Below are 11,357 nucleotides of genomic sequence, written 5' to 3'. Positions count from 1 at the left end.
CTTGATTGTAAAGACCTAGGAGTGTGCCTTGGGTTGAATGTCCCCCCAAAACTTAATTCCCACTGTAACCGTTGAGGGTGGAAAATCCTATTATGGTAATTGAAAGGTGGGGCCTTGAAGAGGTGATTAGATTGTAGGACCATGATGTAGTGAATGGATTAATAATGGTGGTCATGGGTATGGTCTGGAGGGCTTTAAAAGGAGAGTAAATGAGGAAGCTAGTCTCTCTATACTCCATCTTTTGCCAAGTGAGACCCCTGTGGTACTGTACCAGCTGTGTTCCCTGGACTTTGGACTTCCTAGCCTCAGAAACTATAAGCAATAAATTTCATTTTCTTTATAAATTACCCAGTTCTGGGTATTTTGTTGTAAGCAACAGAAACGGACTAATACAGAGCATATCCAGCCTGTAGAGGGTCTCAATAAATCTTTACTAATTTTATTATTACCATGGCTTGCAAGTATTATGGAGATAAATATCACGATGATCCATGGAGTTCAACTTTGTTTCTGTGTGAGATTTTTGGTTTTGTTTAATTTAGTAAGACTTTGGTTAAAAAAAAAGAGAGAGAGAGATAGAATAGCGGGAAAAAGAGCTTAAAGTGTGTTAAATCTTTTGGAATAGTTTTTCTTCAGTTTTACCCACCCTGTGGTCAGAAATAGAATTCATCTTTTAAAAAAAAACCATTGTCTTGAGTCTTAATGGCTACTTCCTTTAAATGTGGCTGAAATGACGGTCTTTAAAGGGTGTTACCAGATTAAAAGCTTTGCCAAGTAAGGAAGGTGGAGCTGTGTGGGAATGAGGCTCTGTTTAATCAGGTTGTATAATATTTTGCTGAGACATGTTGGGAAAAGCAATCCAAGTAATGTGGACTTAATATGAAATCACACTCTGAAGCACATTTTACAAAATTTAGAGATCTTTTGCTGTCCTCTAAGAAATTTATATAGCAGCAATGCTAGGGCAAATTAACTCTCTAAAGTATACATACAGGCCTTCCCCTAACATTTGTGGAACTAGAAAAAAGAGTACAAATAGAAGTCCACATGCAATATATTGAGTTATAAATCATGCTGAATATATTTAAATGAAGTGTATTCTATTTTCCTACCTTAAAACATACACCTCAGGCAAGCTTCAAATTTAGTATTCTTTGATTCCTTGGAGCTTCATGTTTAAAAGGTAGAGATACTGGGGAACTTGCTCCATAGCCCACAGCCCAGCTCCCTTTTCTTTGCACACCCAGCTTCTTCCTGCATGGTGAGAGGTCTCAAGAATATGCACATGGCCACCCCTGCCCACATATCCAAGCTCTTTCCAGACCCCTTGCAAACAGCTGCTGCTTGGGCATCCCATAGGCTAAAGGGTGTTTCATACAGATGGGATGATCCCTGCCTGGAAAAAGACCTGGGGAAGAAGCTGAAGCAGGCTTATGTCCATTGTGGGTGGGAGATTACTGGGTTTCCAGGTAACTAGAGAAGGCAAAAGAGGGGGAATGGCTCAGGCTCTGGGTGGGCACAATCCTTTGGTTTGAGGATTCTTTGTTCTAGTCGAAGGGCTGGAGCCAGAGGAAGAGCAGAGATTCTTTGAAATAAGGCCTAGAACAGAGGTCCTCTTGCTTGAGTTAAAGATCCATACTCTGTACACACACACACACACACACACACACACACACACACACACACAGAAGGGTACTTCAAAAAGTTTGTAGAATTGAATGCAATCTTTCCATGAACTTTTTGAAGCACCTTTATCTGTCAACTATGCCAAGCTCTGTTGCCTATGTATCTCTTAAAGATATAGAAGATTTAATGTGTAACTATGTATTAATTATCTACAGGAGAAATATAATTTTATGGATGATCCAAAAGAATGAACAATATAACACATTTGTGGTTGGGTACACTTCAATGATTAGCTTACCATAGATAGCTAAATATTTCATTTTATATTTTAAATAAATGAGACTGAAGCCCCTCTCAGAAAGGATTGGAAAGCTGTCAAGTTTCGCTAATTTACGTGCTGAAGGATCAACTTCATCTGGCTCCTTGCTACACTGTGCTGCACTGTGGGAATGAGGGATGCTATCTCCTGCTGAGCAGAGCCTTGAAAAAGGCTGACTTGGGGATGCCTCCTTTGGCTGGCTTTCTCTTCTCTCATTGGGAGTATCCTTGTTCTTATATGCACCTTGGAAGGGATTTTCTTAAAACTTCATAACCCTTCAATGCCATGAACTGCCAGCTATCTTTGGCAATGGAGGGAGTTGAAGCTCAAGCTTTAGACTTCCAAACAAAAAATATTGAAGCCCTAACTAACTATATTTACTTTTGTGATAGGGTGATATTGAGAGAAGATAATTGGAAAAATGAAGCATGTGAATATGCACCAATTGCTTTTTATGTATGAACATGAATTTTGTAAAGAGATAATGTTTCACCTAGTGTCTGTATTTCAGGAGTGGAGAAATCAAAGAATTGACTGTAGGTAATAGGAGAAGCTGTCAAGATATATAAGATACAGTAAAGTAATTCTTAGAAAAATGAATCATCAGAAGTTTGAGCTGATATTACAAATACATGTATGTGAATTGTTCAGGTATAATACTGGTATTATAATATTATTATCTCAGGTATAATACTGGTATTATAATGTACTATTATCTCAGGTATAATAGTCTGAGATAACTTGAAGTAGTGAATTTAATTCATTGTGATATGATTTGCCAGAATTTGCGATGAGACAAGGTATTTTACTGAGATTTTAACTGATCTATGTCCTGGATTATGATCATTATAATTATTTGTGAGTTTCCTTATTACCCAACCATATTCTTAAATATCTTATTACTCTGTGAAGAAATTGGGTAACTGGCATACATAAACAGAAGATGTAAGCAAGAGTATAAGCTCCCTGGGGACAAGGATGTCTCACTTGCTCACCACCCTATTTCCAGGACCTAGAACCTGATAGGGTCCTCAGTAAGTATTTGTTAGACAACAACAACAACAAAAAATAATAGAATTAATGGAAGTAATTTATATTAAGTACCAACTTAATATAAACCTTGGATCAAGGCTTAGTGTTTCAGTTTGATAGCATTTTGTTTGATTAGTTTGATTATTGTTTTGTATACTGTATGGCATTAAATCTTCTGGTATACATGAAGAAGATGAGGTTTAATGAAGTTATATAACCTCCTCAAGATAACACAGCTTGTGAAATGATGGACTCACCTACCAACTACTGTCATTTTATTATTTCCATTCCATCAAAATATTTATATATTTTATAAATTTGTTAGCCCTCACTGGCATGTCAAACATATGATAGGTATACAGATAGTCAGCAACTTCAAAGCTAACAGCATAGTTTGAAATAGAGAAGTCAGTAATCTATGATCTAAAATGGCAAAACTGTATACTAAGTGGTCCTGGTTCCTCTCCTTACTGAGAGACAGAATTCCCATGCAGACTTGTGACCTTGCTCTGGTAGCAATCAGTGATCAAGGACCTGTGATGGCCACACATGTCTATGATCTAAAATGGCAAAACTGTATACTAAGTGGTCCTGGTTCCTCTCCTTACTGAGAGGCAGAATTCCCATGCAGACTTGTGACCTTGCTCTGGTAGCAATCAGTGATCAAGGACCTGTGATGGCCACACATGGCAGGAAGAACAAAGTAGGGCAGAAATCAAAAGGCTTCTGCCCTTCACTGCCACCTGCCCTTCTGAACCTTTCTTTCCAACTCACTGCCTTCCTGGACTCTGGGCCTTGATTACACCGAACAATGGTCCTTGCCAGTGAGTGCTTGGCCTTACCTGACTTCCCTGGACTCCAGCCTGAAGTATAAGAACTTAGTGTTCCTCCCAGCCTTGTCATTACCTCCTATAGCCTTCCTGAGGCTCTCAAGGTCAGTATCTGCTAGAACCTACCTCCTGAGACTCCTACGTGTGTTGTCTTGGCCTGGGTAACCTCATATCCATCTAAAAAAGTGCGAAATAAATGAGCTCTTATTCTAAACTATACTGTTTGTTAGTACATTATAGTACTTATGTAGGTCTGCTATCTGTTCTTATAGGCCCGAGAGATGAACCTTTAAGAATATAATGAGGATCTAGTGACCATTTTCTTTTATCCACAGGTATCTGACGGTTGCAAAATGACTGGGCAAGAGGAGGGTGTGGTGGTGGGCATTGGATCACTTTGCATTGTTTTTCTAACATGCTGTTAATGTCAGTTTGAGTGAAATAAAATGATCTTGCAAAAACCAAAATGATATCTTAATTGTAAACACTGATCAAGCTAAACAAACCCACACCATACACTGTTCCTACCATTAACAACAAGCATCTTTACGTGGGATGAAATAGTGACTGCCATGGTTTAGAGAGAACAGTTAAAAATATTGTCACATATTTTTAATGGTTTAGGAATTGTTTTACTCATCAAGGACAGAAACAGAGAGGAAGGGAGAGAGAGAGAATGAATGTTAACTGGCCTTATGTAACAAGAGCTTGAGCTAATGTGACCTGTTTGACTGTAAAATGATGTGTATTAAAAAAATTTTTATTTGTAAATATGAATTTTATTTTCATTAAAACCATTTCAGTATCTTCACAGAAAAGGTAATCAATGTGTTTTCTAATTTCTAACCTGAGAAACTGAACAACAGGTAGATAAAATATGGGAAGTTGTTCAGCTGAACTAATTTGCTTAACACCTGATATTAAATATTTGATTAAAATTTTGGGCCGGCCCAGTGGCTCACTCGGGAGAGTGCGGTGCTGATAAAATTTTGCTTTCCCAAGCTCAGTTTGGAGTACTAGAACATATTAATTTCAGACTCTCTCAGACACTAATGGTACTTTCATGTTGTCATTAGGTTGGTCTATATAGAAAAAAATATCTATTTTTAGAATATGTCAGAGCTAAAACTGTTGTCATCAGGGAGTTTTGTGAATTCTTTTGGAGGCGGTATCGTGTATAAAAGGAGCAGTGGAGTAGAGATAAGAATTCCACCAGCTTCTGGTTCTAGCTTTGCCAATAACTAGTTTGTTGAGCTTGGGCAGGTCATTTGCCCTCCTTTGGCCTTAAATTTTTTCTTTGTAAGTGAGGGGCTGGGCTCTGATTTCTAAGGTTAATTAAGGCTTATGAAATCATGTGACTTTTCTAGAAGTTTCTTTCAAAATACACATTGCTTATTTATTTATGTCTGGGCCTATCTTAAAGGTATTACTGGATCTTGTCCAATCACAGCTTCAGCAAACAATGCGGCCACAGAAAGGCCACTTGCGTCACTCAATTTTATTTTTTCACACTCAAACAATACCTGGCAAACAAAGAAAGGTTTTGAATTGTGATTGGCACAATGATACATGGTCAGCTGCACTGAGAATTTAAGCAAACTATATACATAAGGTGCAGAATGAAGGTGTGGGCTGATCTGCATTTACCTACATTTGTGAATCAAAAAATCAGTTTAGTGAATTGTTAGTATGGGGAAAATGCCAAAATCTGACAATTCCATCCTCTCCTGCTCACTTGGCTTTTTCACCAGAATGCGTATATATGCGGCGCCTTTTTTGTTTTGTTTTGTTTTTTCTCTCTCTCCCTCCTAATTTTCTATTGCACTCACAACCATAGTCCATTCTTTTTTCTTTGCAGTCGCATTTCTGTGACATTACCCGGCCTTCTGCTTTGGCTCTCACTCCTCTCCATACCTTAAAGCTAGTCGTAATAAGTCTAGTATCCCTAGACCTTTGGCTTCTGTATTGGATCTCACTCCCTTAGAGTTTTCTTAACTTTAATTGTCACTAATATGTGACAGTTCTACAATTAACATCTTTATCTTTGGTAATTTTTATACAGTTTAAAACTAACTGCCCACTGGCTAAATTCATTTATCCAAAAGAGCACATACTATAAAAGGATTCCTTTAGGCACAATAGGATAGTGGAGGAATTGTTTTTTTTCTAATATGCCACTTTCCATGCCTGCGGCCCAAATCAACTCTCCCAACTCTGTTTATAAGATCATCATTCCTCTGGTCACCAGCCTTAAAACATTAACAAAATCCATAGCTCTTCCCCCTCCCTCTTCCCCCGTACTCCTATATCTTGTTAGACATCAGATTCTACAGATTCTCGCTTCACGTTATCTTTCAAAGCACTCCTCCACATTCCCTCTGCCCCCAAGTCGATTTTCGCACACCTTGCATCTGCAGTATTGCAACAGTCTATTAGCTGTAGTCACAGTTCCATAACTTCCTTCTAAAATCCCTACTGAAACCTGCCAGCTGAATCTTTGTAATGCATTTTAGAGGACATTTCTGTATCATCGGTGGCTCGTCAATGACTACAGAATGAAGTCCAAACCCTTCGCAGTCATGACCACCATAAACTATCTGATCTCCTCAAGAAAAGTTAAACAGTTACGTTTAGAAAAAGAAGAGAAATTGTTTGGAACTGAGAATTTTAATGTCAGGTGACTTTTGATTCTTAGCACAGTTTATTTGTTTAATCGCCTGTCCGCAGATTTGTTGGGAGATAATCTTTCTCTGCAAACAGAAATAAGAACACAACTGTGGAAATAGATTTTTTCGAGTAAGTAGATCGACAAAGGGAATAAAAGTGGCAGAAAGCAGAGGAATCTAGGCTTCCTGTCTGAGCAAGCTCGGGTGACTCCTAGGTAATACCTGGATGTTTTAGAAGCCTAAGGAGTTAATATCTCAAATGAGCATTTAGTATCAAGGTCAGACTAGAAGTGAAGCAAAAATTTAATGTGTATACATTTTTAATCCTTTTTTAATCTATACAATTCATTCTCCATTTACTCTAAATAGAAAGTGAAAGTACTGCCTTGTGAGACTTTCTGAAAGCTAAAAATCCATAAAAATGAAGATCCTCAAGTATGAAAGCCTATGTTATTTAGTAGAACTGGCAACTCAATCCAATTATTTGAACCACACTCTAGAAGTTAGGAAACAAGGTGAAATGCAATATAGAATTTATGAGAGATCTGCAGTTAGACTGCCCAGGTTTAAATTCTGGTTATGCCTTTATTAGCTGTGTGTCCTTGGGCCGGTTACTTAATCTTTGTCTCAGTTTCCTCAACTGTAAAATATGGATAATAACAGTACCTACCTTGGAGGGTTCTGCTGAGCAGTCAATGAGATAACACATGTAAGATGCTTAGAAAAGATACAAAGTGCATATTTGAGGACTTACTAACAACCTTACAAAGTAAGTAGCATTATGCTTATTTTACAGATGATGAACCAAGCCATAGAGAGATTGAGCCTTGCCCAAAGTATCTGCTACTAAGTGCTACAGCCTCCACAACTCCAAACTCTTCATTCTCTACATTGCCTCACTGCTTTTGTATTTCTGGAGGTATGATAATGGACAAGACACAGGCCCTGACTTCAAGGATAACACTTTAAGTAGGGAGAAAAACAAAAAGTGAATGGACCATTCTGCATAGGTGTTCTGGGAGCACTGGTAACAGGACATTTAACCCAGCTTTGAAGGGCTGGAAATAGCTTCCATAGAAGTCTGCAGCTAAACTGGGTCTTAAAGTGTGGGTAGGAATTAGGTCATGGCCTTGGGTGGGGTACAAAGTGTCCTAAGCAGAGGAAACACCAGGCAAAATAGGAGAAGAGGATGTTGTACATGCAAAGGTACAAAGGCTGGGATTGGACACAGAACATTAATATTTGTAATAGGTCAGCTAGGCTGTAATATGGAATTTGGGGTAGTGGTGAGGCCTAATTTTAAAGGGACGAAGTCAAAGTGGTTCTCTTCCACCCATCATGGAAATACAAGTCAAGGAAGAGGCAGTACAAATGGATGTGCACAATGATGTGTATAATGGCACCAAACAATCAGTACCCCTGGAATTACAGGCTGGTATCCATTGACATTGAGGCACAGGTTAAAAATCTTGTAAATATAATATATGCCTCAGACCTGGGGAGGTCAGAGGTGTCCATAGGTAGTATATACTTCTCAGGGAAAATAACCTCATTAACAATTGAGAGAAATATCCCCTATTTCCTGCATCTGGTTATTCTTTCCTAAGAAATTTATCTACATTAGAATTATATGTTCAAATTCCTGTGTTTCTGATAGGAAAGCATCTTCCTGACTTTGTGTGTGAAACATATTATTTTTAGTATTTTATTCTAATCATTCTCGTGGCAGTAGGTCATCTATAAACCAAGTTACAAACTGTGCCTATAGATGGACTACAGAGAAGTGTTGATTTAAGGGTCATTTTAAGCTCTACTCCTAAAGATTATCTCAAGATATATTATCAGCAGGTTTCAATAGTCAGTACAAGTTTACCATTAAAAATGCTTATTAAGAAGTAATTAAAATATAAGCTTAGCTGGGCACCTTAGGAAATTCTGGCATAGTACCTTCTCAACTCCGAAAAACAACTTTGTACATAGAAAAGGTATTCCATCTAATGCCTCTCTGTAAAGTTTGTGGAAAGGTTATGTGTGTGGAGCCAGCATGTTGAGAAACCACGTATCTTAACACTATTAATATCAGAGAAAATAGAACTCCTTGTAATGTAGTCTTTACTCAATTTAACCAATAAAGCATGTACTAAGTGTCAGGCACTGTGCTAAGCACTAGGTATATTGTGAGTGAGATACACTTGTGCCTACAAAGAACTCGTTTTATATGGATTAAAAACATAAAATATTCATGATGTAATATAATAAGTAATAAAATAGAAGTATTCATCAAATCCATATCAGATTTGAAAATCGAGAGTGGACATCCCCCAACGTGGAGAAAAAAATAGTAAGCGATTCGATATGATTTTTTTTTTCCAGTAACTAGATGTGGGAGGGTTGAATCATTTTATATAGGTCAAGAAAATATCTGATTAGCACTAACTTGTCTAGTGTTTGATCCTAATTCAAATGAATGATAATGTTACAGGAATTATCAGTTCCCTTATCTTTTAAAACACCCCTCCCTGATAAGTGTTTTAAAAATGCAAATTATATAATATGCACCTGCTTAACTAGAATGTTGCCTTAGATTAAGTAACAGATCATAAAATATTTTTAATGTCAAGTTACTAGCTAAACTGTGATAGTGTTCCTAAGAACACTTAATGTGTTTACATAATTTAAATAAATTAAGATTCTTTTGAAGCTTTGTTAGAGAAGTGCAAAAAAAACCTTTTAATGTAAAACTAATACAATTCTAATTTAGAATGGCATGGAATTACATTCTAATCAATATTTCAGCTTAGCTCGCACTAAGCTATTTCTTAATAGAAGCAATTACCAAATAGTTCTTGTAGTCTTGGAATATGCACTAAGGCTGATTTATCCTTACCCTCTGACATCTTTTACTTTTAGGGGGTTTTGCACTTGAACACAAACGTCTGGTTCTGAATCACATCCTCTTCAGATGAGATGTGCTATGATTCTATGACATGTAATATAAAATTGTACCAATGATAATTAATTCTCACCACTTGAACATAAAATGAACTAAATATAGATTTTTCTGGAAGATATACATAACTTTAAATTATTGTCTGCCCCTTTTCTACTCTTAAAGTATTTGACTTTGGAGAAATTGGAAAAACCAGGCTTTTCTTTATTATTATTAGAAATTTGAGGGAAATTTAATTTGGAGCATAAAATAAAAAACTAACATAAATAAATGAAACACAAATGTATAGTAAAGTTAGAGATTTTTTTAAATGAAACAACATTTTAACTGTCAGGATCCTTTGCTTCTGGTTTCTATTTTGCAGTATTTGAGCTATTATAAAATAATAGGATCTTTTCCTTAAAGCTACAAAACTCAACATCTTTCTGAAAAGGAATATGCAGCTAACTTTCAAGTGTCTTTTCTTTTACTCATTTATTTTTTTTTAAATTATTAATTTTTTTTTTTTTTAACATTCTAAGATGATGTGGAACAGTTGGGGGAGGGTAGGGGAAGCGGGAGGGTCAAGTTTCTTACCATGGCTTTTCTATACTTCTTGTGGGCCTTATCAATACTAAGGATATTCAAGAGGTTATAGGAGGCATCTATTCCAAAAACTTGTATCTGTAATTCTGTAATATGTTTTCTTTTCCTTTCTTTCTTTCTTTCCTTCTTTTTTTTTTTTTTTTTTTTTGTGGTGGCTGGCCAGTACAGGGATCCAAACCCTTGACTTTGGTGTTATCAGCACCAGGCTCTAACCAAGTGAGCTAACCCACCAGCCCCCTGTAATATGTTTCTGAGCATTACTTTTTTTTCTTTTTTTGTCCTTTTTGAGACCGGCCGCATTGTGCTCAGCCAGTGAGCGCACCCGTCATCCCTATACAGGATCCGAACGCGCGGCGGGAGCGCTGCTGCGCTCCCAGCGCCGCACTCTCCTGAGTGTGCCATGGGCTCTGCCCGCTGAGCATTACTTTATTTATTCATTTTTTCTTGTAACTTACAACTTAAGCCAAATAAAAACATTGATGACCTACTAAATTCAAGGCACTAATACAGTTATGACAGAGAATCTTATTTGATATTTTCCATTAGTTTGGTGTTAGGTACTCTTCTCTCAAGGACTGGTGAGCTGGGAGAATTGAATAGAGCAAAGATAAAAGCAAAAAAAAAAAAAACTATATCCTATTTGTCCAGTTTCTACTCTAGCTGATAACTCAATAGGTTCAATAGCTTTCTAGCTGATTCCCTTTAAGAATAAATATAATTTCATAATAGACATAAAATCTGGATTCCTAAGTACTCCACTAATGTTAGCTGCCTTTCTTTACCCTCCTTATTTCTTTACCCTCCTCCTTGCCTTAGATGTTCCCTAGTCAAAATCACTCCTCCAGCCCCTGTTAGGCTTTTTTTGTTTGTTTTAAATAACAATGCTTAGAAAGCTGGTTGATGTTGGTTCTACAGCAGGAAGGAGAGAAAAATGTGTGACCAGGAATCTCTCATCACTTCTCCAGGCCAAAAAGTAACCCTTTTGGTTCATTTTAGATCTCATTCTCTTTTTGACATTTTTTAAAAAGTGATATTAAAGCACTTGGCTGTACCACATAGGTGCTAGTTATCTCATATTTCAATTCCTTCAATTCATCATTAGTTTGCAAGTTTCTGGGTATCAGGAACTAAACCTTAGTATTCAATCCTTATTTGGGTCCAGTAAATCATCTTGTCCAAAATGCACAGTACAACTATTTTTTTAATGAATAAAAATGTACATGGACTGAATGTTCTTAATTTAAGTGTGTTTAAATTTTTTTTTTTTCCTTTTTGTCTTTTTTCATGACTGGCAACGGATCACAACCCTCAGTGTTGCGCCCGTACCGGACCGGGACCGGCAACAGGAT

Source organism: Galeopterus variegatus, unplaced genomic scaffold (genome assembly GCF_000696425.1).
Source record: "Galeopterus variegatus unplaced genomic scaffold, G_variegatus-3.0.2 Scaffold2620, whole genome shotgun sequence".
Taxonomy (NCBI): domain Eukaryota; kingdom Metazoa; phylum Chordata; class Mammalia; order Dermoptera; family Cynocephalidae; genus Galeopterus; species Galeopterus variegatus.
This window is presented reverse-complemented; position numbering follows the sequence as displayed.